Source organism: Triticum aestivum, chromosome 3B (genome assembly GCF_018294505.1).
Source record: "Triticum aestivum cultivar Chinese Spring chromosome 3B, IWGSC CS RefSeq v2.1, whole genome shotgun sequence".
NCBI classification, from domain to species: Eukaryota; Viridiplantae; Streptophyta; class Magnoliopsida; order Poales; family Poaceae; genus Triticum; species Triticum aestivum.
The window spans coordinates 387,886,856-387,913,339 of record NC_057801.1 but is presented as its reverse complement, the minus strand read 5'-3'; positions in this window follow the sequence as shown (position 1 = coordinate 387,913,339).

Sequence of the window (26,484 nt, the reverse complement as noted above, 5' to 3'; positions counted from 1 at the left end):
CTATTTTTTCTTTGTGAAAGTGAGCCCAGATTATTTTTTCTGTAGAATACCCAATCCAGGCCTACTTATTTTTCTACGCCCTGATGGGTTGCAACTCTTTCAAGAGGCCTACAAATCTTGAAAGTAATATGAAATGGGTTGTAAATATAAAAATAGATGACAAATTGGCAATTACTTTATAATTTCTGAAAATTTTCACATTTTCAGATTCCTATTTCACTGGGCTTTAACCTAATTTAAATACATCTTCAAAGTTCTTTAAATCTGGCTCGACATTTTGGTATTAAAATAGTTTGGAACCCACAGAAATATGCGAAATTTCGTTCAAATTTCATTCAAAATGCTTAGGGATATGCTCCAAAGCCCTCAACTACTATCTCACATCCACATATGACCTAAACCAAAAGTCAAACTCGATTCTTCCTATCCGGCACCACCGAGTTCAGATGTCATAGCCACTGCCACAAACCCTAGGCAAATCGGTCTCACCGATAGGGATCTCGGTCTCACCGAGATGGGATTGTAATCTCTTTGTTTCCCTTTGTAACGTTTCGGTACCACCAAAATGAGCGATCGATCCCACCGAGATTGCAATGTAAACTCTGTGTTTCCCTTTTGTAACATTTCGGTCTCACCGAAATGAGCGAATCGGTCCCACCGAGTTTACCTGACCAACTCTCTAGTTAGCTTATTACGAAAATCGGTCTCACTGAGTTTGTGTAATCGGTCTCACCGAGATTACGTTATGCCCTAACCCTAACCATATCGGTCCTACCGAGTTGCATGTCGGTCCCATCGATAATCCTAACGGTCACTAGATTTGCTGAATCGGTCCGACCGAGTTTCTCAATTCAGTCCCACCGAGATTGGCAAGTTGTGTGTAACGGTTAGATTTTGTGTGGAGGCTATATATACCCCTCCACCTCCTCTTCATTCATGGAGAGAGCCATCAGAACGAACCTACACTTCCAACTTACATTTTCTGAGAGAGAACCACCTACACTTGTGGAATGTTGAGGCCAAGATATTCCATTCCTACCATATGAATCTTGATCTCTAGCCTTCCCCAAGTTGCTTTCCACTCAAATCTTCTTTCCACCAAATCCAAATCCTGTGAGAGAGAGTTGAGTGTTGGGTAGACTATCATTTGAAGCACAAGAGCAAGGAGTTCATCATCAACACACCATTTGTTACTTTTTGGAGCGTGGTGTCTCCTAGATTGGCTAGGTGTCACTTGGGAGCCTCCGACAAGATTGTGGAGTTGAACCAAGGAGTTTGTAAGGGCAAGGAGATCGCCTACTTCGTGAAGATCTACCGCTAGCGAGGCAAGTCCTTGGTGGGCGACGGCCATGGTGGGATAGACAAGGTTGCTTCTTGATGGACCCTTCATGGGTGGAGCCCTCCGTGGACTCGCGCAGCTGTTACCCTTTGTGGGTTGAAGTCTCAATCAACGTGGATGTACGATAGCACCACCTATCGGAACCACGACAAAAATATCCGTGTCTCCTATTGCGTTTGCACTCTCCAAACCCTTGCCTTTACATTCTTGCAAGTTGCATGCTTTACTTTCCGCTGCTCATATACTCTTTGCATGCTTGCTTGAATTGTGTTAAGATTGCTTGGATCGTGCTAAGTTGCTAAAATCTACCAAGAACTAAAATTAGGAAAAGGATAGATTTTAATTTGGTCAAGTAGTCTAATCACCCCCCTCAAGACATACTTTCGATCATACAAGTGGTATCAGAGCTTTGGTCTCCATTTGCTTTGATTTCCATAGCTTTTGGTGGTCATAGCCTTGGTTTCACAACCTAGGAGAGTATGGCGTCTAGTGAGGGAAATTACCACCGTAGAGGTCCTTACTTTGATGGTACTAATTTTGCTAGTTGGAAGCATAAGATTAAAATGCATATTCTTGGACATAACCCCACCGTTTGGGCTATTGTGTGTATTGGCTTGCAAGGTGAATTCTTTGATGGGAGAGAACAGAACCGTGAAGCTACCACGAAAGAGTTGAAGATGCTGCAATACAACGCTCAAGCTTGTGATATCCTCTTCAACATATTGTGCCCCGAAGAATTCAACAAAATCAGCCGTCTTGGGAATGCAAAGGAAATTTGGGATACTTTGATTGATATGCATGAAGGTACCGACTCCGTCAAGGAATCCAAGTTGGATGTGCTTCAAAATCAGCTTGACAAGTTCAAAATGAAGGATGGTGAAGGTGTCACTGAAATGTACTCTAGGATTGCTCTTATCGCAAATGAGATTGCCGGCTTAGGAAGTGAAGAGATGACCGACAAATTCATCATCAAGAAGATCCTTAGAGCTTTGGATGGAAAATATGATACCATGTGCACATTGATCCAAATGATGCCCAATTACAAAGATCTCAAGCCAACAGAAGTCATCGGAAGAATTGTTGCTCATGAGATGTCACTCAAGGATAAGGAGGAGCTCCACAACAAGTCAAGTGGTGCTTACAAAGCCTCATGTGAAGCCCCCACATCATCAAGTGAGAAACAAACCTTCAATGAAGAATTGAACCTAATGGTGAAGAACTTCAACAAGTTCTACAAGAGTAGAAGAAAGGAAACAAGTTCCAAGTCAAGGTCCTACAATGAAAAAAGATCTTCTAGTCGCGAGCGTAATTGCTACAATTGTGGAAGACCCGGACACTATTCCAATGAGTGTACGGCACCCTACAAAAGAGGAGAAGATTCTCCAAAGAGAAGAAGTAGAAGAGAAGAATCACCACCAAGAGAGAGAAGGAGTAGAGATGATCGTTATGAACGAAGAACATCCCGGAGAAGCAAGGATTCGGAAAGGAAGGACAAGTCATCAAGGAGCTACACAAAACGAAGACATCAAGCTCATGTTGGTGAATGGGTATCCGACTCCGACTCCGACAATCACTCCGAGAGAAGCTATTACTCCGACTCCGAATATACTCAAGATGAAGGTGTTGCCGGTCTAGCACTTGTGTCAACCAAGTCCTACGACATATTTGATTCACCAAATGAAGGAATTGGAAGATGCTTCATGGATAAAGGCCCAAAGGTATCACACCCCGAGTATTTGATTTCAATAGTGATGAAGATGACTTGTTAGGTGATGATGATTTACTTGTTGACAACTCTAGTGATGAATACTATGATGAAACGTCAATTAATAATGCTAATCAATATAAAACGAATGACAATGATAAGGATAAGATTGAGATTCTAACTAAAGAACTAAACACTCTTAAGTTAGCTCATGAAACTACCTTAGAAGATCATCGAGAACTTTTAAGGACTCATGAGAAGTTACGCTTTGAAAAGCTCAACCTTGAGCAAGAGCATGAGTTTTTAAAGGCAATCAATGATGATCTTCGCAAGAAAAGTTCTTCTTACATTGCCAAGCGTTTACTCTTATCCACTTACATGCCTCAAGTCAAGTCTAGTAACAAGAACAAGAAAGATTCTTCCTCTAGTAGTAACAATAATCATGCTAAATCCAATGTTTTTGCTTCTAGTAGTTCTCTTGATTCCACTAATGATTCTCTTAGACAAGTTACACTTGAGCAAGAAAATAGCTTATTGAAGGGAATTATAGAGAAAGGTGTTTAGAAGAGACTTGCCGGGAGTAAGCAATTCGAGGAAATTGTATGCAAGCAAGGAAGGCACCGGAAGAACCAAGGTGTTGGTTTTGAACGAAAGTTAAATGCCAATGGAGTTGAGTGGGAAGAAGATCAATACCCCAAGACGAAGTTTGTTCCTAAACAAGAGAAGTATGATCCTACTTCTTTCAAAGGGACACAAGCTCAAGATGATCTTCCACCACAAGACCACAAGCAAAAAGGCAAGGACAAGCTTCAAGAGGAGATTGATGCATTTGAAGAAGCTCCTAAGGCCTTGGTCAAGTGGGTTCCCAAGACTACATCAAGTTCTACTTCATCAAGTACAACTACAACTCCAAGGATTCCCATGAAGATGGTGTGGATCCCGAAGAAGAAGAACTAGAGAGTTCTTGAGGGTGACTCTGCCAACATACTTCACTCTTATCATTTTGGCAAGAACAAGTGCAATCAACTTCCACATCTTGCACTAGTTCAAGGATTCACAAACCCTCTTGTTGGTAAGACAAGGGACACGGTAACCTAATGCTTTCATAGACATCAACTTATGTGTGCATCACTCTATGTCTATGGATATCCTTGTTTGTTCCTTGTGGGACTAACCCATGTAGGTATTGAAAGTGCAACTCACTCCAAAGGATTGCTCCAAAAGATCTACATCAACATTGAGCATCCACATCTTCAACACCTACATGAAGTCATCATCGACAAAACCCAAGGTTAGTTCATCCCTCTTAGGGGGGATCTCACATCTAGGGGGAGCTTTACTCTAGAATTGAGTCAAAGCAACTCTAATGGTGTGAACACAACAATGCTTTATGTAAAAGTGGTAACCCACTTGAGCTTAAACGATGAGTATGACCTATGATCAAATGTTCTCATTTGACTCCTAAGTCAATATACTCATATATAGATGACCTAGTCATCCCCAATTGCTTGATAGATACTAGAATTGGTTGTGCATGCTTTGCCACACATTTCATTTGCCATTTTATTGTGTGAGCATGTTGGTTGCATATTTTACTCATTCGAGGACATCCACTTGTTGCTTTGATTGTTTGGCTTCTTTTTCTTTTGCCACGTGGATGAACAAGAATGTCTAAGAACCTTCTCTAGCTATCTATGCTTTTCTTGTCTCAAACTCTATTCATGCTACATCACAAAGTTTGATCAAGTCAGATTCGAACCACTCTGTGTGAGGAGCACTCAGAGTCCCTGATTCGTTATAGACTTAAACTTCCAAAACTTATTTGTGCGTTTCGGTCTGACCGATTCATCCATTTCGGTCATACCAAGATCACTAAGTCGATCTAGGTTTTCAATCTCGGTGCAACCGATTTGAACTTTTCAGTCACACCGAGTTGTAGTAACTGCTTGCAGTTATGCATCTCGGTGCCACCGAGTTGTTCCACTTGGTCACACCGACAGGGTCAGGCTATTTATATCCCCGGGCCAAAATTTGGAAATTTCTCCAAACCCCTTCGCCCGCGCTCAGCCTGCTCTGCCTTCCTGGGTCTCCGGATCGTCCTCCTTGTTGCCAGCTGCCTCCCGCCGCTGGTCTCCGCCATTGCTGTCGTAGCAAGTCCATTGCCGCACTTAGGGTATGGACTTGATCTTTGTGCTAATCTCACTCCGATTCCTAGCACATTGTTTTGCCATGCATCTTGCCATGATTGAAATCACTCTATCCAGTGAAATCGCTCCTTAGTTTAGTTGTGGATTGAAAATTTAGGGTTAGGTTTCCGCCGAAATCATCTCGGACCAACCAAGTTGTAGAACTCGGTGTCACCGATTTGGCTAAGGCCATTGCACATGTGATTCTCGATCTGACCGAGAATTGCAAATTGGTGTGACCGAGTTCAGGACTTTGTGAAACCCTAGCAGTCTCGGTGGCACCAAACTATGACTCGGTCTGACCGAGTTCACTAGTTTAGGTTCCAAAAACTGCTTCGGTATCACCGAGTTTTCAAATCGGTAGATCCGAAATGCTTTCTGTGGAAAACTAAAACTAAGTTTTTGACTCATTCTTTTGCAAAAACCTCTGCACTTTGCGATGCTCATCCCATCTATCTTATCTATATCTAATCACATGGTCTGCTGTCAGTGTTTGCATCATGTCAGGTCAGAGTGACAGTCAGAATAAGTCTGAGGAGCAGGTTCAGATGAGTGAGGGCACTAGTCCCTCTAGGAGCTATGAAGATGGTAGCAGGAGCACACCCAGCAACTTGCCTAAGGCAGCCACCAGGGCCAGAAAGAAGAGAACCTCAGATTCTGGGGATGAGGACTATGTGGCTGTTGAAGATGAGGCCACCTCAAAGAAGAAAGTTCTAAAGAAGGAATAGGGCACAGCTGCTGCCACCAAGCCAAGAATGCAGAAGAAGGCACATGCAAGAAGGATTCCCACTTCCAAACCTAGGAAGGTTGCCACTGGTGAAACCATGAAGTTCACCATTGAGTCTGAAGATGAAGCTGTTGGCCAAGACAAGAAGAAAAAGAGAGTCAGAACTACCACTGCCAAAGTACTTGGCAAGCCCTCTATGAGGAGAGACTCTGAAGAGGAAGAATAAGAGGTTGCTGCACTAGCACCTAAAGCTCAAAATCTTATGGGAGATGCTATAAGGGCAGTGGCTGCTCCATCAAAGCCCAAAGAAGCTCCCAAGGCAGCTGCTCCAAAGCCCAAAGTTGCACCTAAGAGGAATACAAGGAACATTCCTGCTGGAGAGAAGAACAAGGCCCCGGTGCCTGAAGCAGCTATTGAAGAAGAAGATGATGAGTCACTTGTTTTGAGGAAGCTGAAACCCAAAATTCCAGATCACAATGATGCTCATCCAGTAGTTGAGGACATGAAGCTCAGGAATGATGCAGGACTCAGACAGTGGAGATTGACTGATCCCTATGCAGTCAGGAGAAGTACTGCTGTGGACTACAGGTTCCATACAGAGGAACAACAGGACTTCTATGAGATAGTGTTGCTTGACAAAAAGCCTATAGTCTGTGATATGAGATGGGTGGACTGGAAGTACATCAGGTAAAATGAAGAACACTATCCTGGAGTCTATGATAGTTTCAAGTCTTGGGGAGTAGAGGACTTAATTGGGCAGAAGCTCACAAAGTGGAATGATGAGCTTATTATGCAGTTCTACTCCACAACTCACTTCTACCCAGATGGAAGGATTGTCTAGATGTCTGAAGGTACTAGATACCAATCAACTATTGAAGAATGGGCAAAATTGCTCCTAAGGAGAATGAGGATGACTTGGATGTCTATGCCAAGAAGAAGAAGGATCACAACTCCATGGCACATATGTAAAGAGAGATCCCAGATGCTGCTGTTGAGACATACAAATTTGGATCAGTACATTACCTTCTGTCAGGTTTGCCAACAATCAACTGGATCCTCAGGCACACTCTTTTGCCAAAGTCAGGTGATCACAAGATGATCAGAGGCCATGCAATTAACCTGCTTCACATATTTGATGTGCCTCAAAAGTTCAAAGTCATGAGCCTAATAGTGGAAACTATCAAGAGGACAGCTGCAGATTAGAAGAGAAGTTGTGGGTATGCCCCACAGATCCAGGAGCTAGTCAACTCCAAGATGGGCACTAGCACATACTTCTTGGACAAGGATCACTTGCCCATCTACCCAGACTTTGAGGACAACACTGTGATGGTGGATGAGAATGAACCATCCTCTGTGCAAGCTCAAGAGAAGAAAGAGAAGGCAAGGACTGAAAAGGCTACAAAGATGCCAACCATTGATGAGGCATCTTAGTATTTCCTGAAGAGCAAGCAAGATCAGCTTGGCTACTTGATTGCCTCCACTCTGAGAATTGAGAAGGGATTGGCCACCCTGACTCAAAACCAGGAGAGCCTGGAGAGGATCATGGAGCAGAAGTTCTATGATTTAGATGTGAAGGTCACTGAGATACAGTCAGTTGTTGAGCAACTTCAGGATGAAGTGCAGGAGAAGAAGGGCAAGTCTACCACTGATGCTTTTGCTAGACTACCCAGGAGTCAGAGATCAGCTGCAGTGCTAGTTATAGACACCAAAGCAACTTCATCTGCACCAGCTACAGCTTCAGTGCATCCAGCTCCAGCACCCACTCCACCAGCTCCATCTACATCAACTGATGCCTTCGTCCTTGGAGTTCTATCTACACCACCACCTGAAGACCAAGCCTGAGAGTCGATCTAGCACTATGCATTTTTATGAACTTTTTGGTAACTTGTTGCCGAAGGTGGAGAAAATGTATAGATCATAGGCTTCGAGAGAGAGTGTTGCGTTTGTTCTCTCTTGTTTTGCTTTTTAATGGTTGAACTTTGTTATTTGCTTGCTTGAGATTCTCTATGCTTGTGTGAGATACTTGGATGATCATGTATTTGATCATATGCTACCTTAATGCTTGTTGGATGACATTATCCTTTCATGCTAACTTAATGCTTGTTGGATGACATTATCCTTTCATATCTCTATATGATCATTCACTCTGCTTGGTGATGAGTGCATGTATTTAATTATTATCATTTTGAGCGCTCCACCAAGATGTATGTGACATGGAAGAGTAACCCATGCTCCTAACTCTTGTGCATTTGCAGTCCAAAGCAAATCTTAAACTATGCACAAATTTAGGGGGAGCTCTTGCTTTTCACATACTTCTCAAAGCGACAATGTTTTTCACTCTTATTATCATTTGTCGAAGCTTTGATCTATATGTTGTCATCAATTACCAAAAAGGGGGAGATTGAAAGTGCAACTATCCCTAGGTGGTTTTGGTAATTTCTAACAACATATAGCTCATTGAGCTAATGCTATTTCAAGATAAATATTTCAAGAAAGCTCAATGATTGGCATGTCATGGATGAGAAAAGTGGACCCCTCAAAATGCTAAGGACAAAAGGATTGGCTCAAGATCAAAGCTCAAGACTCTACATTTTCTATTTTAGTGATCCAAGATCACATTGAGTCTATAGGAAAAGCCAATACTATCAAGGAGGGATGAGGTATTGCTTAATGAGGCTCTTGCTCAAAATGCTTAGTGATATGCTCCAAAGCCCTCAACTACTTTCTCACATCCACATATGACCTAAACCAAAAGTCAAACTCGATTCTTCCTATCCGGCGCCACCGAGTTCAGATGTCATAGCCACTGCCACAAACCCTAGGCAAATCGGTCTCACCGATAGGGATTTCGGTCTCACCGAGATGGGATTGTAATATCTGTGTTTCCCTTCGTAACGTTTTGGTCCCACCGAAATGAGCGATCGGTCCCACCAAGATTGCAATGTAAACTCTTTGTTTCCCTTTTGTAACATTTCGGTCTCACCAAAATGAGCGAATCGGTCCCATCGAGTTTACCTGACCAACTCTCTGGTTAGCTTATTACCAAAATCGGTCTCACTGAGTTTGTGTAATCGGTCTCACCGAGATTACGTTATGCCCTAACCCTAACCATATCGGTCCTACCGAGTTGCATGTCGGTCCCACCGAAAATCCTAACAGTCACTAGATTTGCTGAATCGGTCCGGCCAAGTTTCTCAATTCGGTCCCACCGAGATTGGCAAGTTGTGTGTAACGGTTAAATTTTGTGTGGAGGCTAATATATACCCCTCCATCTCCTCTTCATTCGTGGAGAGAGCCATCAGAACGAACCTACACTTCCAACTTACATTTTCTGAGAGAGAACCACCTACACTTGTGTTGAGGCCAAGATATTCCATTCCTACCATATGAATCTTGATCTCTAGCCTTCCCCAAGTTGCTTTCCACTCAAATCTTCTTTCCACCAAATCCAAATCCTATGAGAGAGAGTTGAGTGTTAGGGAGACTATCATTTGAAGCACAAGAGCAAGGAGTTCATCATCAACACACCATTTGTTACTTCTTGGAGAGTGGTGTCTCCTAGATTGGCTATGTGTCACTTGGGAGCCTCCGACAAGATTGTGGAGTTGAACCAAGGAGTTTTTAAGGGCAAGGAGATCACCTACTTCGTGAAGATCTACCGCTAGTGAGGCAAGTCCTTGGTGGGCGACGGCCATGGTGGGATAGACAAGGTTGCTTCTTCGTGGACCCTTCATGGGTGGAGCCCTCCGTGGACTCGCGCAGCCGTTACCCTTCGTGGGTTGAAGTCTCCATCAACGTGGATGTATGATGGCACCACCTATCGGAACCACGACAAAAACATCTGTGTCTCCTATTGCGTTTGCACTCTCCAAACCCTTCCCTTTACATTCTTGCAAGTTGCATGCTTTACTTTCCGCTGCTCATATACTCTTTGCATGCTTGCTTGAATTGTGTTAAGATTGCTTGAGCCGTGCTAAGTTGCTAAAATCTGCCAAGAACTAAAATTGGGAAAAGGATAGATTTTTATTTGCTCAAGTAGTCTAATCACCCCCCTCTAGACATACTTTTGATCCTACAGGGTTATTCCCTTCCTGGGTCTCGCCGCCGTCCATCGCGCTGGTGTTCTCGGCACGACGTGGTCAACATTGTCAACAAACGACAACATTGGAAGAGGGATGTACATGGAGAGGCTGACAGTTGGGACCCACATGGTCCATGGCCGCACGCAAGCAAGTACTTCCTTATTATGCCAAAAAGAATGAATACTCCCACTGACAACTCGGACCACCAGCTATATCTTCGCATGCAAGGAAGTGACTCCTTATTACGCACAAAAAAATGAATACTTCCCCTTCTAGCTGGGACCCACCATAGTGGGAGGCTGACTTGTGGGCCTACTAAGTTGACGCGGACGAAGGGCTTTGTCAACTTAGTCAACAAATGATTCTATCACCAGTGACTGTTGGATTGTTAACATCCAACGGTCATCCTGCTTCTTCAACCTCTGATTTTCTTGCTCTAGCCGTCCAAGCCACCGCGTGCTCTTGCCTCCCGTCGCCGGCTGTGCTGTCGCGGAGGCCTCACCGCCCCCTACTACTCCCACCGCTAGCCAGGCTCTGCGGCGTCGGCAGCCTCACACCGCAGCCGAACCAGTGAACCCTCGTACTCCTCTCTGCGTGGGCATCCGCTTCCGCGTCTTCCCCGGCTCCGCGTCGTCCCCTTCCTAGGACTCACCGTCGTCCACCGCCTTGGTGCTCTCGGCGCGGCGTGGTCAATGTGGTCAACCAACGACTTCCATCGGAAGAGTACTGTACGTGGAGAGACTGACAGCTGGGTGCACGGCCACAGCAAGGAAGTGCCTCCATATTATGCGGAAAATAATGATTCCTCCACTTCACAGCAGGGACCGACCGGACGGGCCACCGTATTTCATGAAAAAAAGTTTCCCCCTGACTGCTGGGACCACCAGCTACATCTTCGTACGCAAGGAAGTGCGTCCATATTATGGGAAAAAATGATTCGGCCCTGACTGCTGGGACCCACCAGCTACATCTTGGCACGCAAGGAAGTGCCTGGCAGTTGGGACCCACCTGGTCGAAGCGTATGTAGCGTTGTCATTCTGGTCGCGAACGTGTACATACATACTGGTCGATCGGTCTGTCTGCAGGCTGCAGCGATGAACCATGGCCTTGTAAGGAAGGGCATGTGTCATAGTAGAGGCGCGCACGTGTCGTAGTAGAGGCACGCACGTAGCATATTATGCAGTCCCGTTAATATCGTGTACACGTACATACAACGGCCAGGGTGCAAGAAAGTAAATATGGCCTCGTAAGTACATATGGGGGGGGGTCTCAAACGCCTACTCGCGCATACGTATGGCCAGGGCTCGTGTACATGGCTAGGTCGGAATGGAGAAACCGCGTCATCGTCGTGTTCATCGGGAGCCAACCGGCTTGGACGGAATAGCCGATCAAAACGAGGCCCGATGTACCGCAAAATGGATGAAACGGCCTTTTGTTCGACCGGCCACGGTCGAAACGGGATCCTGTTCATTGGGAGGGGTCTGGCATACCGCAAAACGAAGGAAACAGACTTCTCTTGGACCTTCTACGGTCAAAACGGGGTCCTGTTGATCAGGAGGGGTGTGGCGTACCGCAAAATGGAGGAAACGAATTTGTGTCGGAGCGCCACGGGCAAAACGGGGGTCCTGTTCATTGGGAGGGGTGTGGCGTACCGCAAAATGGGACTCCATGGGATACTGTTCTTCTCCGTCGTCGACTGCCTCCATGGGCTACTGTTCATCCACCATCGACCTGCTCCAGCCTCCACCTGCTCCTGTTCATCCACGGGCTCCTATTCATCCAGCCTCCACCGCTCCTCCACCGGCTACTGTTCAACCAGCCCTCTCCACCGGGTCCTGTTCAACCACCCCTCCATGGGCTACTGTTCATCCATCCCTCCACCGAGTACTGTTCAACCAGCCTTCCACAGGGTCCTGTTCATCCAGCCCTCCACGGGGTCATGTTCATCCACCCCCAACCGCCTCGATCGGGGTGCTGTTCATCCAGCGGCAATGGCCTCTACTACCACGGGGGCCTGTTCATCCAACCCCCCACCGGGAACTTTTCATCCAAACCCCCCAACAATGCTCACTGTTCATCCATAGGTAGCATCGATCGGCTTCAGTTAGCAGCAGTAGCGAAGGAATCGCTCGATCGGGTTCAGTTAACAACCATCGATCGATCGCTCGGGTTCAGTAACGCGTAGCCTGTAGTGCAATCGCTCGGGTTCAGTACGCGAACGCCTCGCTCGGGTTCAGTTAGAGCCCAATGCCTCGCACCCACGCGCATACGTGTATGAGAGAAACATGCATCGCTCGGCCCCCGACCACCCACCGTAACCAGGAACTCCCTGATAATTTCCTCGCCCTCGCTTCTACCATGTTTTTTTCCATCATGGACGGCCCAAAGAATGTCAAGCAGTTGCGTCTCCGGCCCGTCCAGGACGAAAAGCCCATTTTCTGTCATGATTTTTTGTCATAGAAGTAGGATCCCACCGCATCTATGATGATGCCGGGTTTTGTCACAATTACCGTCATACAAGTGTCATAAGCATGTCAGGAAAAAAAATTCGTTCGGCCCAAAATGTCATGGATGTGTCATTTTTTGTAGTGATAACATCTATGAACTTGTCCTTGATGAAGTCATCACTTGCCCAAGTGCACCCAACGGTTGTCAAGTTGAGCACAAGGGACTTCAACCTTCGATAGACCTCTTCCTCGGACTCACCCTCATTCCTCACAAATAGATTGACTTCCGTCTTGAGCAAAGCCAATCGAGATCTTCGAATTGCTTCATCTCCTTCGAGAGCCTCCTCAAGGCAATCCCAAATGTATTTTGCGGTTTTAAGAAGAGCAATGGAGTCACTATAGTCTTCAGTCACAGCGGTGCACAACATGTTGTGTGCGGTTGCATTAAGTTGGTCATCAACCGCTTCTCTTGGAGTGAGATTCATTGGGTCCTTGGGGTTGAATCCATTGACCACAATCCACCATAGTTGAGTTGAAGCATTGCGCATGTAAGACTCCATATCTAGCTTCCACTTAGCAAATGCATTAGCTTTCAAAGGGGGCGGAGGCCCAACAGGATTAATGCAAGGATGTTGCAAAGGTTGAGGTGAGTAAAAGGTGTCGGATTTTGGGTTCCGGCAGACCCTTGAGGTTCGAACTCTAGGGTGCGCACGAAGATCTTTCCCCTACTAGCTCACGTTTCGAAGGCTCGCAAGGAATCTAAGCTAGAAAGAAGAACACACAAGGGACACGAGGTTTATACTGGTTCAGGCCACCATTATGGTGTAATACCCTACTCCAGTGTGTGGTGTGGTGGATTGCCTCAGGGGCTGATGATGAACAGTACAAAGGGAGAACAGACTCGCGAGGGGTTGTTCTTGAGCTGGTGCGATGAACTGCTTGGGTGAGTTCAATCGCTTCTCTCTCTCTCTCTCTCTTTCTGATCGATCCGTCCCCCCTTGCCCTGTGGTGGCTAGCTCTATTTATAGAGGGAGGCCCTGGGCCTCTTCCCAAATAATGAGAGGGAAGGGCGCCAACAATTGGCCATGTTGAAGGGGAACATCTAATACACTTATCCTGACTAAAGTTGGTCTACGGCTGCCAAAGACTCTGAAGATGACACCGTCCTGGGCTCCATGATGACCTCCATCTTGCCGTTCTTCTGGTCTTGGTCTTATGGCACCGAAACGGTAACCTTTGTCTGATGCCTTGGCCTGTGCTTGCCCCCTTTGCACCGAACGGGAAACAAGGACACTCCACAGGCTGGTGCCCGCCTGGTCTCGATCGTCATGGCTTGCGTCACGGGCTCCTCGCGAGGTGCCCTTGCCTTGATCTCTCTTCCTCCTCGCAAGCCTGCCTGATGAGGCTGCTCGTGAGGAAGCTTCCTGTCGTCCGCCCCGCGAGGCTTGGCCCCTCGCGGGGGTCTGGAGCTTGAGCTGATGAAGCTGGGCTGCACTAGGCCCCCACTTGAGCCTCGCCGCAGGCCGCAGGCAGGCAAGTCTGGGGACCCCCGTTCCCAGAACGCCGACAGTAGCCCCTGGGCCCAAGGGGCGCCCGGACTTGGCTTAGCAGTGAAGCGAAGGGGCAAGTGCGAAGCGCCGCGGGCCCCAATAGCCTGCGGCCTTGAGCACCGCGTGGCGATTGATTGGACGTGGGTGTCTCTGCTTCCCACGACGCCTCGGCAACCGCACGACTTGACAAGTCTCTGCATGCAAAAATGGGTCATGGTTACCTGCGATCGTGGAGGCCGGCGGTTTGCCTTCTCCGGCTATAAGTACAGAACGGCGTGAGCCCTTTATGTCCATTCCTTCATGCTACTCCTTTCTCTCCATCCCGGCTACTCGCCATCCCCATGGCACCGCCGAAGAGGTTCTCGGCCGTGGAGAAGGGAAAGGCTCATCGGGAAGGGCCCGACTCTCCCCCGACCAAGCGCGGCCAGGGCCGCCCTCGCAAGCATCCTGCGGCCCCCGAAGTGGCTTCCCGCGGTCATGGAGATGGTCCCCTGCGCGGCGATGAGCGCCCGGTCGCTGTTGGGCAGAACGCCGTGGCTGCGTGACCCCCTAGGACGCGCTTCTGCTCTACGGAGGTGCTGCCAGAGTTCGTCGTGTGGTCGGCGGACCCGACCGGCACCTCACTCCAGCTTCCCCGCTTCTTTGTGGGTGAACTTCTGGCCGGCGCTCCGGGCAGCCTGTGGCTTCAGGTGGACGGTTGCTGCAGCAGGGCCTCCTGGGCTTCACTGCAGGTCTCCGTCGCCGGGAATGCGGCCCTGACCCGCGGCTGGCAAACGTTTGCCCGTGCGCGTGGCCTGAGCCAGCGGTGCACCCTGCACTTCAAGTTCGACGGTGATGCCACCCTCTACGTGAGGGTGTTCGGGGAAGACGGTCGTCGTGCTGGGTGCTGCCCCGAAGACGATGACCGCGGCCGTGTGCCCAGCCCCGGCGTTGATCAGGATGAAGATGGCGGCTAGCGCGAGGTCAGCGGTGCTCGGGGCTCGCCAAGCTTCGGCGACTCTCCTTCAGACAGCAGCTCCTCCAGCGGTGGCCGCAACCAGCCCCCGCGCCGTCGCGCCCGCCTGGGGGAAGGTAGCGGGTCAGTCCGCCGTCGCACCTCAGTGAAGCGAGAGAAGGGATCTGACTGAGCTCCGGAGGAAGTACGAGCCCTCGCCGCGAGTCGATGCCGAGCAAGTCATGCCTATTTTGTTTTTCTTCCTTCCCTACGCAAAAAGAAGGTAGTATCAGGCCCCGCGGGGGCGTGTTGAACTGTTGTTGTGACTTATCATGCTGTTTCCGCTATTTCTGTGTTGTGTTCCCATGCCGCATGCCCGTGTGCGAGAACTACTTAGCTCGGGGAGGCTTGTCGCGGTCCTCACCTCCTGAGGCTAAGGCCTTGCCGTGCGCTTCATGTCCTGCAAGGATTAGTCAGGAGGGGTAGCTTCCGGTCTCGGTTGTGGGGGCGACCGACCCAGGTCCTGTGCTCGCGTCGCGACACCCGTGGGGCACGGACTGGGAGGGGTGATCCCGTAGCGGACACGGATAGGAAAGCTTCAAACGACTGGGGCAGAAAACACTCGCGAGGGTGCCTGCACAACTCCCTCGTGAGACGTGCGCGAGAGAAAACGAGGCAAGTGAGTAAAAAGGCAAAGAGTCACAAGCTAGAGACGCCAACAACTCCAATAAAACTTCAAATAGGAACGAACAAGCCAACTGCAGAAAGCAAATGAAAAAGCCGCGTCCGGCACCTAATCTAGTCTTCGACGTCTTCTCACCAGCGCGGAGCTAAGTGCTGCCACTGGGCATGGGCGGGAGCCCTCAAGGCCCGAGGGCGGCACTACGGAGACTCCGGGGCGTGTACAGCCCCACTCATTATTACGTGAGTGTGTCACGGGCGGCGAGCTTCACAGGCATTGGCCTTCTTCACAGGCACCGGGCCTTTTCCAAAAAGCGGCAGCTTCACAGGCATTGGCCTTCTTCACTGGCACCGGGCCTTTTCCAAAATGCGGCAACTTCATAGGCATTGGCCTTCTTCACAGGCACCGCGCCTTTTCCAAAATGCGGCAGCTTCACAAGCATTGGCCTTCTTCACAGGCACCGGGCCTTTTCCCAAATGCGGCAACTTCATAGGCATTGGCCTTCTTCACAGGCACCGGGCCTTTTCCATAGGCACTGGGCCTCGCTCAGGGGTAGAACCTTTGGAGATGTTGAATGTTCCACGCGTTCTGGATGGGTACCCCCTCCTGGGTTTCCAACCGCGCGGAGCCGGGCCTGGAAACATGAACAACCTTGAATGGGCCCTCCCACATGGGAGAGAGCTTGTGCAACCCCTCCTTGGAGAGGACCCGTCTGAGCACGAGGTCCGCTACCTCAAGAGTTCTGGGGCGGATGTTGCGGCAGTGGTATCACTGCAGCGCCTGTTTGTACCTTGCCGCCCGCAGCGCGTCCTCTCGACGGTGTTCCTTCCCCAGCATGAGATCCGTCCCCCGCATGGCGTCCTGCTGCGTCTCGTCGAACGCCAGGACCCGTGCGGAATGACGCCTGACCTCATGAGGGAGGACGAACTCAGCTCCGTAGACAAGGAAGAACGGGGTTTCGCGAGTCGACTTGGTCGCGGTCGTGCGGATAGACCACAACACAGACTGGAGCTCATCGTACTAGCCCCTGCTGCAGGCCTCCAGCTTCTTCTTGAAGGTCCGGGTTTTGAGGCCCCTCAGGATATTCGCGTTGGCTCGCTCGGCCTGGCCGTTGCTTCGGGGGTGTGCTACTGAAGCGTAGCATATCTGCGTTCCAAGGTTAGCACAGTACATTTTGAAGAGATTGTTGGTGAATTGCGAACCGTTGTCGGTGATGATGCGGTTAGGCACCCCGAATCGGCTCACGAGGCCCCTGATGAACTTGACTACGGAGCCTGCTAGAATGGTGCGGACAACTTCCACCTCAGCCCACTTGGTGAACTTGTCCACGGAAACATAGAGGTAACGATAGCCCCCTGGCGCCCGAGGGAACGGGCCCAGGATGTCGAGCTCCCAGAGCGCGAACGGCCATGAGAGGGGTATGGTCTGCAGGCCCTGAGCTGGCTGATGGATCTGCTTGGCGTGGAATTGGCAGGCTTCACAAGCCTTCACCAGCTCAACGGCGTTGTTGAGTGCTGTGGGCCAGTGGAACCCGCTGCGGAACGCCTTCCCAACGAGGGTTCGTGTTGAGGAGTGGTGCCCACAGTCTCCATCGTGTATGTCTGCCAACAACTTCCTTCCTTGCTCCCTGGAAATGCAACGTAAGGACACGTCATTTGGTCACTTCCGGTAGAGCTCTCCGTCCTTGATGCAGTAGGCCATGGCCTGCCGCGCCACACGCTCCGCGTCCTCCTCCTTCTCCGGCAGGGCCCCTTGCATCAAGTAATCCTTGAACTCTACGGTCCAGCATCCTTCCTGAGGTTCCAGCGCCAGGAGCAAGCGTGCCCTTGGGGCCGGGCCACAGGCCGGGGCTCCCGAGGCCGGCGGCTGAGGGAGCTCCTCCCTAGGTTGTGCCGTCTTGATAGCGATGGTGCCGCCGAAGGTTTGAAGAGTCGCTCCTCGAAGACGCCAGGCTCCTGAGGCAGCCGCCTGGATGCCCTCTTGGCGATGTCATCAGCCTCTTGGTTGGTGCCGCGGGGCATGTGCTGTAACTCCAACCCCCAAAACTATTTCTCCATTCTACGGACCTCCGCGAGATACGCTTCCATGTGCTCGTCTTCGGCTCGTATACTTTGTTGGAGAAATTGACGAGGAGTTGCAAATCACCCTTGATGGTGATTCGCTTTACCCCCAAGGCGACGGCAGCCTTCAAGCCCACTATGAGTCCCTCGTATTCTGCTATGTTGTGGGAGACCTTCTCCCCATGCTGGAAGCAGAGCTGCACAACATAGTAAAGCTTGTCCTGAGTGGGGGATATGAGCACTGCGCCGGCCCCCGCACCCTGCCGTGAGAATGCTCCGTTGAAGTACATCACCCAGCTGTCTGGCACTTCACTTCCTGGGGAAAGCGACCGGTCCTCGCCCGTTTTGAGCCCCGGTGCCTCTGTCCATTCCGCCACGAAATCTGCAAGCGCAGCTCCCTTAATGACCCTGGTTGTGCTGAATTCTAGCTGGAACGCTTGCAATTTGATGTTCCATTCGGCGACCCTCCTAGCTGAGTTGGGGCTCCTGAGTACCCTTTCGAGGGGGTAGGCTGAGACGACCCTGATGGGGTGGCCTTGAAAGTAGTGTCGCAGCTAGCGCGAAGCCAGTAATAGTGCGAGGAGGAGTTTTGGGGCATGGGGTACCGCGCCCTCGCGTCCCGCAGCACCGTGCTGATGAAGTATACCGGGTGCTCGATGAGGTTGAGGGTCCTGGTGCGGCTTGCGTCCTCTGGGGGCTGAGGTACCTCCTGAGACGACGTAGCCCCCAACGCTTGGTCGCCCGAGGGGGCTCCTCCGCTCCGGGTGCATTCCTCTGATGAGACTGATCCTTTTCTGTCGTGGTCGTGGTCTTCGCGAGGCCTTCCAGGCCTTGCTCTGCTTTGGCCGGGACTGTGGCTGCGACCGTGGTCCGGCGCTCCTCTCTAACTGCCACCAGGGGGCTGCACTGGCGGAATAGGGGGTGGCTGCGAGGTAGAGCACCAAGGGCTCCCGAGGGCGTGGGGCTACCATCACCGGAGGGCTGGTAAGGTACCTTTTGAGATCTTGGAATGCCTTGTCGGCCTCTTCAGTCCATTCAAAGGGGCCTTTCTTCTTCATCAGCTTGAAGAAGGGCAGTGCTCGCTCCCCCAACTTGGAGATGAAACGTCCTAGCGCGGTTACACGCCCGGTGAGCTTCTGCATTTCTCTGAGGGTCTTCGGCAGGCTCATGTCTTCGACTGCCTTGACCTTCTCCGGGTTGGCCTCGATGCCCTTTTGGGACCCGAGGAAGCCCAGGAGCTTGCCCGAGGGGACTCCAAACACACACTTCTCCGGGTTGAGCCGCAGGTCCACTTCATTGAGGCTCGCAAAGGTTTCTTCCAAGTCTTGTATCAAGGTTTTCGCCTCCCGAGACTTCACCACAATGTCATCGATGTAAGCTTCAGCGTTCTTCCCGAGCTATCGGCCCAGGGCGATGTGCATCAGCCACTGAAAGGTCGCGCCTGCGTTGCGCAACCCAAATGGCATGCAGGTATAGCAGTACACTCCACACGGGGTCAGGAAGGCCGTTTTCTCCACGTCCTCTACCTCCATCTTGATCTGATGATACCCCGAGAAGGCATCCAGGAAGCACAATAGGTCACATTCAGCGGTAGAGTCGACGATCTGGTCGATGCAAGGAAGCGGGAATGGATCCTGCGGGCATTCCTTGTTGAGGTTGGTGAAGTCGACACACATGTGTTCCTTTCCTCCCTTTTTTGGCACGACAACAGGGTTGACTTGCCAATCAGGGTAGCAGACCTCGCGGATGAATCCTGCTGCTTCTAACTTGCGGGTCTCTTGGACGATGAAGGCCTGCTTTTCAGTGGACTGCCGCCTTGCCTTCTGCTTCACGGGGCGCACGTTGGGGCACACGTTGAGATGATGTTGAATTACATCCCTTGGGACCCCTGCCAGCTGATTAGGCTCCCATGCAAACACCTTCTTGTTCGTGCACAAGAACCTGACCAGGGCCTCCTCCTGCTCAGGCTCAAGGTTGGCGCCTATGGTGAAGGTAGCGCCAGCGGGTCCATCCTCGTCGACTGGTACCTGCTTGGTCTCCGCCTTGTCTTGGCTGAATAGATACTTCTTTTTAGCTGGCGAAGCCCCCTTGGGCTCGAGGACACCTTGATAACCCACAAGTATAGGGGATCGCAACAGTTTTTGAGGGTAGAGTATTCAACCCAAATTTATTGATTCGACACAAGGGGAGCCAAAGAATATTCTCAAGTATTAGCAGCTGAGTTGTCAATTCAACCACACCTGGAAACTTAGTATCTGCAGCAAAGTGTTTAGTAGCAAAGTAATATGATAGTGGTGGTAACGGTAACAAAAGTAAAGACAGCAAAAGTAATGTTTTTGGTATTTTGTAGTGATTGTAACAGTAGCAACGGAAAAGTAAATAAGTGAGAACCGGTATATGGAAAACTCGTAGGCACCGGATTGGTGATGGATAATTATGTCAGATGCGGTTCGTCATGTAACAGTCATAACATAGGGTGACACAGAACTAGCTCCAATTCATCAATGTAATGTAGGCATGTATTCCGTATATAGTCATACGTGCTTATGGAAAAGAACTTGCATGACATCTTTTGTCCTACCCTCCCGTGGCAGCGGGGTCCTATTGGAAACTAAGGGATATTAATGCCTCCTTTTAATAGAGAACCGGAACAAAGCATTAGCACATAGTGAATACATGAACTCCTCAAACTATGGTCATCACCGGGAGTGGTCCCGATTATTGTCACTTCGGGGTTGCCGGATCATAACACATAGTAGGTGACTATAGACTTGCAAGATAGGATCAAGAACACACATATATTCATGAAAACATAATAGGTTCAGATCTGAAATCATGGCACTCGAGCCCTAGTGACAAGCATTAAGCATAGCAAAGTCATAGCAACATCAATCTCAGAACACAGTGGATACTAGAGATCAAACCCTAACAAAACTAACTCGATTACATGATAAATCTCATCCAACCCATCACCGTCCAGCAAGCCTACGATGGAATTACTCACGCACGGCGGTGAGCATCATGAAATTGGTGATGGAGGATGGTTGATGATGACGACAGCGACGAATCCCCCTCTCCGGAGCCCCGAACGGGCTCCAGATCGGCCTTCCCGAGAGAGATTAGGGCTTGGCGGCGGCTCCGTATCGTAAAACGTGATCATTTCTTCTCTCTGATTTTTTTCTCCCCGAAAGCCAATATATGGAGTTGGAGTTGGCGTCGGAGGGTCTCCAGGGGGCCCACGAGGTAGGGGGGCGTGCCCAGGAGGGGGGGGGCACCCTTGTGGACAGGGTGTGGGTCCCCTGGTCTTCATCTTTGGCGAGGATTTTTATTATTTTTTCTAAGATGTTCTGTGGAGTTTCAGGTCATTCCAAGAACTTTTGTTTTCTGCACATAAAACAACATCATGGCAATTCTGCTGAAAACAGCGTCAGTCTGGGTTATTTCCATTCAAATCATACAAGTTAGAGTCTAAAACAAGGGCAAAAGTGTTTGGAAAAGTAGATACGACGGAGACGTATCAACTCCCCCAAGCTTAAACCCTTGCTTGTCCTCAAGCAATTCAGTTGACAAACTGAAAGAGAAAAAGAAAAACTTTTACAATCTCTGTTTGCTCTTGTTGTTGTAACATGAAAATCCAACATTCAAGTTCCAACAAATATTATGAACTAACCATACTAACAATAACACATAGGTCTCACAATTACTCATATCAATGGCATAATCAGCTAGCGAGCTATAATAACAAAACTCGGATGACAACACTTTCTCAAAATAATCATAACACGATATAACAAAATGGTATCTCGCTAGCCCTTTCTGAGACCGCAAAACATAAATGCAGAGCACCTTTAAAGATCAAGGACTGACTAAACATTGTAATTCATGGTAAAAGAGATCCAGTCAAGTCATACCCAATATAAACCAATTATAATGAATGCAAATGACAGTGTGCTCTCCAGTGGGTGCTTTTAATAAGAAGGATGATGACTCAACATAAAAGTAAATGGATAGGCCCTTCGCAGAGGGAAGCAGGGATTTGTAGAGGTGCCAGAGCTCGGTTTTGAAATAGAGATAAATTATATTTTGAGCGGCATACTTTCATTGTCAACATAACAACTAAGAGATGACGATATCTTCCATGCTAAACAAATTATAGGCGGTTCCCAAATAGAATGGTAAAGTTTATACTCCCCCTCCTCCACAAGCATCAATCCATGGCTTGCTCGAAACAACGAGTGGGCACGGGGTACTCAGAGACTTTCACACCACCCCGTGCGCACGGGGGTCAAAAGACCCCGTGTGCACGGGGTACCCAGAGAGTTTACGCAGTACTCCATGCGCACGGGGGTCCACAGACCCCATGGACACAGGGTACCCAGTAACTTTCTGTCATAAGCTTTCTGAGTACCACATGCATGCACACTAGGATTTTAGGTGGTAGGAATGAGTAGGCTAGTGTATAAGATTCGACAATGGCATTCCAGTAAACCAAAAACTAAACCTTCGATTCGCCGGAAGACCACACCTTTGATCTTTTTGAATTGGGGGATCGCACATCTCCATCACGAAGCACTTGGAACCAATATCCTAAGATAAACTTCAGTAATCGATATTAGTTCAACTAACCACATTGTCATCACATTAAGAAATAGTATAAGTGCCACTTGCACTTTTAGCCGAGGATGTGAAAGATTTACCTCCTATTGAAGAAATACATGGGCTTGATGCACCACCACCAAGGTAGTAGAGGTAAATTCTTTAATGAAATTCAATGATAATGACAATCCTTATAATATGCATCCTAGTCAATGCCTTTATGAGTTTGATAACTATTTAGAAAACAAGATCAATTCAATGCAAATGTTATGAAACAATTGAAGTACAATTCTAGTATGATTGTTCGCTTGAGTGACTTGTTATTTAGAAACTCAAATGATGTTAGAGGTGTTGGAAAACATGCTTCTATGGTTCAAACTCAACTAGAACAAGTTGCTAAATCTCAAAGAGAATTGCTTGATGAAATGAACAATAATATCAATGATCATGCTGTTAGAGTAATGAATAGAGGAGGTAAAATGACTCAGGAACCACTCTATCCTGAGGGACACCCAAAAAGAATGGAACAAGACTGTCAAAGAATTAACACTGATGCACCTAGTCCTTCTAAAAGGAAAAAGAAAAATGATAGGACTTTGCATACCTCTAGTGAACCTGAAGTAGAAAAACCTCCTGAAGATAATAATGATGTTTCTATCTCAGATGTTGAAACTCAATCTGGTAATGAACACTCACCTAGTGATAATGAAAAAGATAATGATGATGTTCATGAAGATACTCAACCAAACAACAATAAAGAACCAGATAATGAAGTTGAGATAGAACCAGTTGTTGATCTTGATAACCCACAACACAAAAATAAAAGATATGATAAAAGAGACTTTGTTGCTAGGAAACATGGAAGGGAAAGAGAACCATGGATTCAGAAACCCATGCCCTTTCCACCTAAATCAACTAAGAATAAAGATGATGACGAATTTGAACGCGTTGCTGAAATGATTAGGCCGGTCTTTTTGCACACTCGCTTGACTAATATTTTAAAGATGGCCCCTTATGCAAAGTACATGAAAGACATCCTGACTAATAAAAGGAAAATACCTGAAGCTGAAATCTCCACCATGCTTGCTAACTATTCTTTCAAGGATGGAGTACGTAAAAACTTGGAGATCCGGGAATACCAACTATACCTTGCTCCATTAAAGGAAACTATGTGAAAACTGCTTTATGTGATTTAGGAGTTGGTGTTAGTGTTATGCCTTTCTCTTCTTTATACAAAAGACTAGACTTGAATAAACTCACACCTACTGAAATATCTTTGCAAATGGCTGATAAATCAATTGCTATACCTATCGGTATTCGTGAGGATGTGCCCGTTGTTGTTGTTGCAAATGTTACCATCTTAACTGGCTTTGTTATACTTGAGATGCCCGAGGACAACAACATGTCGATTATCCTTGGTAAACCCTTTCTGAATACTGTGCTGTTATTGATTGCAATAAAAGCAACGTAACATTTCATATCAATGGTAATGAGCATATGGTGCATTTTCCGAAGAAACAATTCCAAGTGAATGGTATTAATGTTACTGAAAAATCTCGGACACTCACTATTGGAAGTTTTCCAGTACCTCCACTTTATGTTAAAAAGAAATATGATATACTTATTGTTGGAGATATGCATATCCCTGTTGAGGTAACTTAGTGTTTTACAAAAGTTCTTCGGTTTCATGCTAATCGAAGGTGGTTGTTAATAAGACTTGATCAAATTTATAAATGGATCATTTTTGAGAGGTATGAAGTTCATGAATTTAGTAGGCACTACCTTCTGTCCTTGCCTTTTGTTTTCTGTTTTTCTTAGTAAAATAAAATAAAATGCCATGTTTATCCTATTTTCTGGATTTTCCGTGCAATAAAAAAATGACCCAAAAAATAAAAGTTCTCAGAATGACCTGAAAATTTAATACAATTTTGTTTTGAGTATTTAAGATTTTTTTGATGCAAATAACATCAAAGGGAGGTGCACCAGGTGGGCACAACCCACCTAGGCGCGCCCTTGTGGGTTGTGGCCCTCACGTGGGCCCCCTCACTTATCACTTTAGCCCATGTCATCACCTACCTCCAGAAAAAATTCACCATTGCTCTCTCTCTCTCCCGTGTTCTTGCTCTCAAACCCGTGGATTTTGATCTCTTTGCTCGAAGCTCCGTTTCCAAAACTATTTTGGGGGATTGCTACTTGGTATGTGACTCCTCCATTAGTCCAATTAGTTTTTGCTTTAGTGGTTTATATTTTCAATAATTAGCTACTCTTAGTGCTACTGTAGATGAGCTTCCATGTTGAATTCTTAGAGTTCTAAGTAGTTTGAATGCTCAATATGGCCTTTATGCATCCCTATGAGTAGTTGCTATCAATCTTGTGAAGTTTTGTTGACAAAAAAACATTTGTGTACTAATAATTTCAGAATTTTATTTATAGGAATAAGAGGAGTTTCTTTAGGAAGTTTGCTTCCAAGAAGAACTCTAAGGGAATCATTGGAGAATCATCGGATAGAGACATGCATACTCGCAGAATGGCAGAAGTGCGTCCGTGCGAATGGCCACACAACCCCTTCATGGATGGATCCGGAATCCGTCAAGTGTTCGCACAATTTGCTGCTAATGTTGGCCTTACCGACTTCATCACAACTGAGTGTGAACAATGCCATCTCTTTACAAATTCCTTTGTGCAAAGCTTCCATTTTCTGAGTAGGAATAACTCTCCCGAGGTGCAGTTTAATTTATATGCTGAAACGAGTCAGATACCGCTTGCTGAATTTTGGGATATATGCTTGATACCTTCTGACGGGGAAATAAGAGAGCCTAGACCCGCAGAGTTCGAGGACTTTTATCGTACTCTGTCAGTGGGAGATGAGAGAGGGGTGTCGAGTGTCACTGCCACTTGCTTGCAGTTTCCTTCTGTGCACTATTTTGCTCTATTTATTGCGAAGTGTTTACTTGCCAGGGAGAAGGTTGGTGCACTTAGTGCTCCTGATTTCGCCGTCCTACACCGTGCACTATACGACAATAACACTTATAGCCTAGGAGTTATTGTTGCACGTCACCTACACCTTAACAGGACGAAGGGTAAAATTCATGGTAGTATTTATGCCACTCGTTTAGCGAGTCGCCTTAACATTCAGATACGTGAACATGATTATCACTTGCCCAAGGTTTACTTAGATTGCCAGGCTATGGCAGCTCATCAATTTATTGATGGCGCGAACACTGCTATCCCTATTCCTTACAATCTGGTTTTCAGTGAAGATACCCGTGATATTATTCTGTTGCCTGCACTTGCTTTGTTGGATTCTATTGCCAGGGGCGGATACAGGATCATTTCAGATGACATCATTGCCTACCGAAACGCCCAGGTGGTAGTTGAGGAGGAGTCTTTGTCGGCGTTCTGGGAACGGGGGTCCCTAGACTTGCTTGCCTGCGGCCTTCGACGTGGCTAAAGTGGGGGCTCAATGCAGCCCAGCTTCATCAGCTCAAGCATAAGACCCTCGCGAGGGGCCAAGCCTCACAGGGCGGACGACAGGGAGCTTCCTTAGGAGCAGCCTCCTCAGGCAAGCTCGCGAGGGGGCGGAGAGATCAAGGCAGGGCACCTCCCAAGGGGCCCGTGACGCAAGCCATGATGATCGGCGGCCAGGCGGGTGCCAGGCGGGCGCCGGCCTGCGCAGTGTCCTTGTTTCCCTTTCGGTGCAAAGGGGGCAAGCACAGGCCAAGGCATCAAGCAAAGGTTACCGTTTCGGTGCAACTAGACCAAGACCAGCAGAACGGCAGGATGGAGGTCATCATGGAGCCCAGGGCGGCGTCACCGTCAGAGTCCTTGGCAGCCGAAGACCAACTTTAGTCAGGATAAGTGTACCAGATGTTCCCCTTCAAAATGGCCAATTGTTGGCGCCCTTCCCGCTCATTATTTGGGGAGAGGCCCAGGGCCTCCGCCTATAAATAGGACTAGCCACCCACAAGGAAGAACAAGCTAGAGGCATCTGGAGATCGACCAGAGAGAGAGAGAGAAGCGACTGAACTCACCCAAGCAGTTCATCGCACCAGCTCAAGAACAGCCCCTCACGAGGCTGTTCTCCCTTTGTACTGTTCATCATCAGCCCCTGAGGCAATCTACCACACCACACACTTGAGTAGGGTATTACACCATAATGGTGGCCTGAACTAGTAT